This window comes from Hibiscus syriacus, unplaced genomic scaffold (genome assembly GCF_006381635.1).
Source record: "Hibiscus syriacus cultivar Baekdansim isolate YM2019G1 unplaced genomic scaffold, ASM638163v2 tig00110962_pilon, whole genome shotgun sequence".
Lineage (NCBI taxonomy): Eukaryota > Viridiplantae > Streptophyta > Magnoliopsida > Malvales > Malvaceae > Hibiscus > Hibiscus syriacus.
This window is the reverse complement of record NW_024062935.1, coordinates 157,548-166,744: the sequence shown is the minus strand read 5'-3', so window position 1 is coordinate 166,744 and position 9,197 is coordinate 157,548.

The window sequence follows — 9,197 nt, the reverse complement described above, 5'->3', positions numbered from 1 at the left end:
TCAATGATTAATTGGATTGGGCTTCATGCCCAAATAACATCAACTCGGCATAGTTCCACTGTCTACAAACTAGTGCATTGTGCGTGCGATCACTTTTGCAGGATTTCCAAGCCTCTCCCCTCAATTTTCTCATATTTGTACTTCAATTAACTATTACATTTGCAGTGCCTACTAAAGGACATATAATTCTTGATGTATTGCACATAATTTTTACAACGTTTCCAGGCTTAGATTTGGATGCACAACTTATTCTAACTAGCTTTATAAAAATGAAGCAACCATAACACGACCAACATCCCCTGTGTTTGCTATTCATCAGTCGTTTTAATTAAAAAATAATCTCTTCTTATATGTGACATAATATATATATAACATTTTTTAACAAAATAAACTTTTCTCTCTTTTTTCTCTCAATTTTTACATTATTATTTTTCTTCTTTCATTCCTCTCGATAAGTCATTTGTTGCACTGGTTTGGTAAGTCTCCATTCTTCTTCTTCTTCTACTACTACTTTTTATGTTGATCAATAATCGAATTTATTAGCTCTTTACCTATTCGTCATCTGAAGACGAGCTTGAATCTGAATCATCAATGTCAGAGTAATTGAACCCAAAATGATCTCTCGAAAAAATTCTGAAATATTCTTCCCAAAAATGCATGATTTGGTTCTCATATAACCCTATCAACTCACCCAACTCATATTTATAGTGAATTTTTTTTAAAAAAATGACCGTTGGAACTCTTCACAAACCTACTTTTTTAATTATTTTTAAACGGTTATATATTTAAACCTAGAAAAACTTGTCACCTCGAGGTGACGAGTTCTGAAGACTTTTTTCCATTTTCCTATTTAAAGTAAATAATTGTAAAAAAATTATTTTAATAGATCTCGTCACCTCGAGGTGAGAAGTTCCTTAGAAATTAATTAAATAATAATGATGAAATGTAAAAATAATATCCCACGAAACTCATCACCTCTATGTGACGAGTTCCCTGTGTACTGTGAAAATATCATATATCCCAAAATAATTTTCTGACCACCTTATATCCCAAATTTTTTATCTTGATTGGCCTATTGGGCCAAAAACCCAGCTTTTCTACCAGCAAAGATCTACTATTCGTACTGTAATGTTATGCTCAATGATTAATTGGACTGGGCTTCATGCCCAAATAACATCAACTTAGCAAAGTTCCACTGTCTACAAACTGGTGCACTGTGCGTGCGATCACTTTTGTAGGCTTTCCAAACCTCTCCCCCTCAATTTCCTCATATTTAGTACTTCAACTAACAATTACATTTGCAGTGCCTACTAAAGGATATAATTCCTGATGTATTAAACATAATTTTTACAACGTTTCCAGGCTTGGATTTGGATGCACAACTTATTCTAGCTATCTTTATAAAAAATGAAGCAACCATGACACGACCAACATCCCTTGTGGTTGCTATTCATCGGTCATTTTAATTAAAAATAAACTCTTCTTAATATATATATAACATTTTTTAACAAAATAAACTTTTCCTCTCTTTTTTCCTCTCAATTTTTACATTATTATTTTTCTTTTTTTTCATTCATCTCGATAAGTCGTTTGTTACGTCGGTTTGGTAAGTCTTCATTCTTCTTCTTCTTCTACTTATTATGTTGATCAAGAATTGAATTTATTGACTCTTTTACCCATTCGTTGTCTGAATATGAGCTTGAATCTGAATCATTAATGTCAGAGTAATTAGACCCAAAATGATCTTTCGAATTTTTTTGAAATATTCTTCCCATAAATGCATGATTTGGTTCTCATATAACTCTATCAACTCATATTTATAGTGAAAATTTTCAAAATGACCGTTGGAACTCGTCACGCAACATGACGAGTTCCAACGGCTACAAACCTACTTTTTCAATTATTTTTAAACGGTTATATATTTAAACCTAGAAAAACTCGTCACCTCGAGGTAACGAGTTTCGAAGATTTTTTCTATTTTTCTATTTAAAGTAAATACTATAAAAAATATTATTTTAATGGAACTAGTCTCCTCGAGATGTCGAGTTTCTTATAAATTAATTAAATAATAATGAAGAAATATAAAAAATATCCCTCAAAACTCACCACCTCAACGTGTCGAGTTCCCTGTGTACTGTGAAAAATACTGTAGATCCCAAAATAATTTTCTGACCACCTATATCCCAAATTTTTTATCTTGATTGGCCTATTGGGCCAAAAAACCCAGCTTTTCTACTAGCAAAGATCTACGATTGGTATTGTACTATTACGCTCAATGATTAATTGGAGTGGGCTTCATGCCCAAATAACATCAACTGGGCAGAGTTCCACTGTCTAAAAACTAGTGCATGTGCGTGCAATCACTTTTGTAGGCTTTTCAATCTCTCCCCTCAATTTTCTCATATTTAGTACTTTAACTAACTATTAATTGGCAGTGCCTATTAAAGGACATATAATTCCTGATGTATTGAACATAATTTTTACAATGTTTGCAGATTTGGATTTGGATACACAACTTATTCTAGCTAACTTTATACAAATGAAGCAACCATGACATGACCAACATCCCTTGTGGTTTCTATTCATCGATTGGCTTAATTAAAAAAATAAACTCTTCTTATATGTGACATGATTTATATATATATATAACATTTTTTAACAAAATAACTTTTCCTCTCAATTTTTACATTATTATTATTTTTCATTCCTCTTAATAAGTCATTTGTTGCGTCAGTTTGGTAAGTCTTCATTCTTCTTCTTCTACTTCTTATGTTGATCAAGAATTGAATTTATTGACTCTTTTACCAATTCGTCATCTGAAGATGAGCTTGAATCTGAATCATCAATGTCAGAGTAATTAGACCCAAAATGATCTTTCGAAAAATTTCGAAATATTATTCCCATAAATGCATGATTTGGTTCTCATATAATTCTATCAACTCACCTAACTCATATTTATGGTGAAAATTTTTCAAAATGATCGTTGGAACTCATCACGCCAGCATGACGAGTTCCAACGGCTACAAACCTACTTTTTCAATTATTTTTAAACTGTTATATATTTAAACCTAGAAAAACTCATCACCTCTAGGTGACGAGTTTAAAAAAATCTATTTTTTTAAATTTAAAGTAAGTAATTGTAAAAAATATTATTTTAATAGAACTTCTCACCTTGAGATGTCGAGTTCCTTATAAATTAATTAAATAATAATGAAGAAACCTCGAAACTCGCCACCTCAACGTGACGAGTTTCCTGTATACTGTGAAAAATACTATAGATCCCTAAATAATTTTCTAACCACCCTATATCCCAAAATTTTTATCTTGATTGGCCTATTAGGCCAAAAACCCAACTTTTCTACCATCAAAGATCTACAATTAGTAATGTATTGTTATTCTCAATGGTTAATTGGGTTGGGCTTCATGCCCAAATGACATCAACTCGGCAAAGTTCCACTGTCTACAAACTAGTGCCTGTGTGTGCAGTCACTTTTGCAGGCTTTTCAATCTCTACCCTTAATTTTCTCATATTTAGTACTTTAACTAACTATTACATTTCTGGTGCCTACTAAAGGATATATAATTCCTGATGTATTGCACATAATTTTTACAATGTTTCTAGGCTTGGATTTGTCGACACAACTTATTCTATCTAGCTTTATAAAATGAAGCAACCATGACACGAACAACATCCCCTGTGGTTGCTATTCATCGATTAGTTTAATTAAAAAAAATAAACTCTTCTTATATGTGACATGATTTATATATATACCCTTACTGCTATCTTATAATTTAGTTCAGTGATCTTCAAGAAAATTTGATAAGGAGCAAAGTCAGACCAACTTCTTCATGGCATACTTGTGATTGATTGAGATAAAAATAATAATAAAAGGCCATATCAGTAATGTAAATGTACCTAATGGCTAACCCTAATTAATCAGGGATTATCTCAGGAAGGCGGGCTAATATACGGCGTTACGGATACATTATAATATATTTAACAAATTCGATTTAGCGCTACCGGAAATGTTAAGTAATAATAATGTAGTAGGTCTAAATCATGAAGAAATATTAAAAAATTTGGCAACCGGTAAACTTAGCTTGTCGGTTTGTGTCGATACAAATGAAAAATGTATCGCTCCATAGCAATATTACAGGTAAAAATATGACAAAATCGGTCTCAAAATGACAAAACCGGTAAAACGCTACCGGCTATGTTGAAGGTGTCGATAATTTAATATAAGTATCGACACTTTTCTGAATTTAAAAGAGAAGAAGTTATAGCGCCTAAAAAGTGTCGACACTTTATGAAAATGTATCGATCTATAATAATATAACAACTAAAAATATGACAAAATCGTCTCAAAATGACAAAACAGATAAATAACTACCGGATATGTTGACAGTGTCGATACTTTAATATAAGTATCGACACTTTTGGAAATTAAAAGAGAAGAAGTTATAGAGCCTATAAAATGTCGATACTTTTAAAAAATGTATCGATCCATAACAATATTACATGTAAAAATATGACAAAACCGGTCTCAAAATGACAAAACCGGTAAAACGCTACCGGATATGTTGAAAGTGTCGATAATTTAATATAAGTATCGACACTTTCTGAATTTAAAAAGAAGAAGTTATAGCGCTTAAAAAATGTCGACACTTTATGAAAATGTATCGATCTATAACAATATAACAGCTAAAAATATGACAAATCCAATCTCAAAATGACAAAACAGGTAAATAACTACCGGATATGTTGAAAGTGTCGATACTTTAATATAAGTATCGACACTTTTGTAATTTAAAAGAGAAGAAGTTATAGCGCCTATAAAGTGTTGATACTTTAAAAAAATGTATCGATCCATAACAATATAACAGGTAAAAATATGACAAAATCGGTCTCAAATGACAAAATTGGTAAAACGCTACTGGATATGTTGAAAGTGTCGATAATTTAATATAAGTATCGACACTTTCTGAATTTAAAAGAGAAGAAGTTATAGCGCCTAAAAAGTGTCGACACTTTATGAAAATGTATCTATCCATAATAATATAACAGCTAAAAATATGACAAAATCGGTCTCAAAATGACAAAACAGGTAAATAACTACCGGATATATTGAAGGTGTCAATATTTTAATATAATTATCGATACTTTTGGAATTTAAAAGAGAAGAAGTTATAGCGCCTATAAAGTGTCGATACTTTAAAAAAAATGTATCGATCCATAACAATATAACAGGTAAAAATATGATAAAACAGGTCTCAAAAATGACAAAACCGGTAAAAAGATATGTATATGTTGAAAGCGTCGATAATTTAATATAAGTATCGACACTTTTGGAATTTAAAAGAGAAGAAGTTATAGCGCCTATAAAGTGTCGATACTTTTAAAAAATGTATCGATCCATAACAATATAACATGTAAAAATATGATAAAATCGGTCTCAAAATTACAAAACCGGTAAAGCGCTACCGGATATGTTGAAAGTGTCGATACTTTAATAAGTACGCGTAATAAATTATCAATACTTTCAAAGAAATGAGTAAATATCCTATCGAAAGTATCGACACTTGACATAAAAGTATTGACACTTAGGTAGTTGTATCGATTAAATACATATACGGTGTAAATATAAAGGCATAGCTAAATTTCCTCTTAAAATAGATAGAGTTTTTGAAATCGAAGCATAATTGTTGTTGCATTTCAGAAGGCGTTTCTACGGCGAAGTTTTGTTTGTTTGTTGCTGCAGTCGAATCGAAAGGTACGTTGTTGAAACCCTAGTTTTTTATTATCACAATAATCAGAAATAAGGTTTTTATGTGTTATTATTTGGGGTTTTCAAAGTAAAGAAGCATTTGGGACTGATATCGATACTTTTATTTAATATTATATGTAAAAAAATGATATTATAGGTAGAAAATGATATTTTAGGTTGTATAAATGTGCCGACACTTGTTGTAGCGGCCATTCAAATTCTTTTGAAGACCAACCGTTTTACCACAAAGAGTGGTTATTGATTTTTGTAAATTGAATAAAGTGTATGTAAGCAGTATTTGATTTGATTTGCGCAAACTGATATATGAAGGGAAAATGAAGTCAATGGGTGGAAAACAACCAAAAGGTGGATATATGTACTTCTAGTAAGTATCAATGTCTTTTTGTTATTATTGTTGAAATGGTAATTGGATTAAAGTATTTAAGAACTTTAAATTGATTACAAATTTTAAATGTTGACAGTATGGCCGAATCCAAAAGGATGAAGGAAGATGGCACACACAGCGGTTCGGTATGTAAAATGAAATTAACATTGAGTATTATTTAGCGTTAATGTATTGATTAAGAAATGTTTATGCTTAATATTAGGTGACAGAAGATGTGAGGTCGAAATGGAATTCGATGAGTAATGCTGAAAAGGAACCTTACATCACACAGTCAAGAATGATAGTAAAGTACAAAGAACGAATGAAAGCATATGAAAAGAAGGTATTCATTAAACTTGTAAATACGTTGATACAAGATATATAAGAACAATAACATTATATATTGTTAAAAAATATAGGAAGTGCAAGGTGCAGTATAAAAAGGGTGAATTCATTAATTGAACACCTTAAAGAGAATGATCAGTTGAATGTACTAAGGGAAATGGGGTTTGGATCGTTGATAGGAGTAGGGGATCGACCAATTCGGAGGGAATTGTATCGATCCTTGATGGAGCAATTTGATGTCAAACAATGTATTGCTAAATATGGTGATTATTCATTCCCTCTGGGGGTATCGACTGTTGCAGCCGTCTTGGGGGTACAAAACAAAGGCAAAACTGGAAAGTACTTGCCTCCAAATATGGTTTGAATTAGAAGGTGACATATGCTGAAGTTGAAGAGGATATCAAAAGTGGATCTTACGGGGGGGATGACCTGAAGGCCCGAGTTCTATTGTACCTTGTCAGGATATTTCTTTGTCCAACGGGTGATACGTCAACGAACAAGGACAATATGAAGTTCATTTGCGATGAAGGCTTGAAGGGTGAATTCAATTGGGCTGAATATGTCCATTCGAGATTGATTGAATCAATAATTACCTTTCAAAAGAGCAGCCAAAGATACCTCAAAGGGTGTATAGCAATCTTAGAGGTAACTGAGTTGAAGAATGTTTTTGTTTTTTTATATAAAATGATAGTATAGTTATTATATAAAATGATAACTTTTATTATAAATGCAGGTTGTACTGTTCGATTTTTGGTCGGGCTGTGATAGTTTGCCGGCTTATGAAAGAAACGAAGTGGCACGCATCCGTGCATGGGGGAAGAAAGAGGTGGTTAGAGTGATGGCGAAGTTGAAGTTAGATAGACCGAGGAAGCTAGAAATGGTAATAAATGTAATTAAATAATATTAAGAATATAATCAATGTCTTAATACAAATTTAATTTTGAAGGTTATTGTTAAGGAGGTAGAGGAGACAGAGGAAGCAGAGGAGGCAGTGGAGAAGGAAGAAGAGATGGTTGGAGGGGTGGATGACGGTCGGGGGGATTACGGTGAGGGAAAACAGAGTAAATTCGACATTTTGATGTCTAAATTGGCTAATATTAAAAAATCCTTTTTGATATTCATCAAAGACAATCAAGAGTCGAAGAGAAACTTGAGAGGCATAAGGGGGAAGTGGAAGGAAATATAGATGTAGTGGTGAATGAAGTTGAGGTGTTGAGGGAACTTAATCTGTTGACGGGTGGAAAAATTGATGTAGTTGTCAAGGAGGTTGTGGAATTGAGGAGTGAACTTACGGGGTGAAGGAGGCGGTTGAGAAAAACTTAGATGAAGGGGGGAAATGAATGGGGGAAAATGAAGGGTGAAATAAAAGAGATGAAGAGCTATGTAGAGAAAAAATATAATGAATTGAAAAATTTTGAAGAAGAGAAGATTGAGGAAGAAGAAAAGATGGAGGAAATGAGGAGAAATGATAACATCTATACACCAGAGTGTTATAGATGTAGATTTGGATTCGGAATGTCCTGCACCCCATAAGAAAAGCAGAATGTAAGTTGAATAAAAGAAAACTTAATTTGATTTTTATCATGTTGTTGTGACAAACATTTGTATGCAAAACTGTAGGTTGAAAAAGCGGTTATTCCAAGCAGAATTGAACCGGTCGAAGCTGAAAAAATTTGTATGCAAAACTGTAGGTTGAAAAAGCTGTTATTCATACAGATGTTCTGTGATCTCAATGGGAAATCAATACGCTAGTGTATCCGACGTTGCAACGTTGAAGCCTATTGAATGGGTTGGCGGTGTGGTAAGTAGACATCGATTAAAAATTAAAACCTATTGAATATATTCTGATTGTGTAATTAATTTTGTTAGGTTATTGATTTGCTCGTCTTGACAGTATGCTACGATTCTAAAAAGTCAGGCCAGATGATTGACTACATTCCATACCACTTAGCGGTGAGTTAAATTAATAAATGTTGAAAAGTAATGTTATAGACGGTAAATTAATAATGATTGTCACGTAATTGCAGCAACATGTATTGGATAACACCTGTAATGTTGAGGGTATTGCAAGTTTTTGGGGTCCCATGTTGCATAACTATGTGAAATTCACCAAGTGTGAGAATGTAAGACACCATACGAATAGGCATAAATGATGTTTTTGGATATATGTTGAATTTTGTCAAATTGAGTGTGAAATTTGTTACAGATCATGATCACAATAAACACAATAATTCACATTGGTATTTGTTGGTGTTGGATATGGTAGACTGTATTGTAACTATATATGTTAGTCTGTTTACATCTGAAGCAGCTAAACAGAGAGTGAATGATGCTAAGAGATTGGTATGTATGAAAGGAAATTATGTAAATTATAATGCATAATTGTTTGGATCATAACTTCATATTTTTTAATGCAGATGAAAATATTAGATAGTTATAATAAGAAAAGCATTTGGGTAGAAGTATGTGGATCTCTAGGAAATTTCCCCTTGCAAAGATTCAAATTTGCGGAGCATAAGATGAACGAGCAATCGAATGGACATGGTTGCGACATTTATGTGACGATGTGGATGGAATCGATTGGTTCTAGAGGGGCTACTGGTGATTTTGTAAGTAGAATTAAAATTAGTTTGTGGTTAAATTGTTAAAAGTCATAGATTGAATGTTGTGGTCTACAATACTTAACGTACTGACAATTTGAA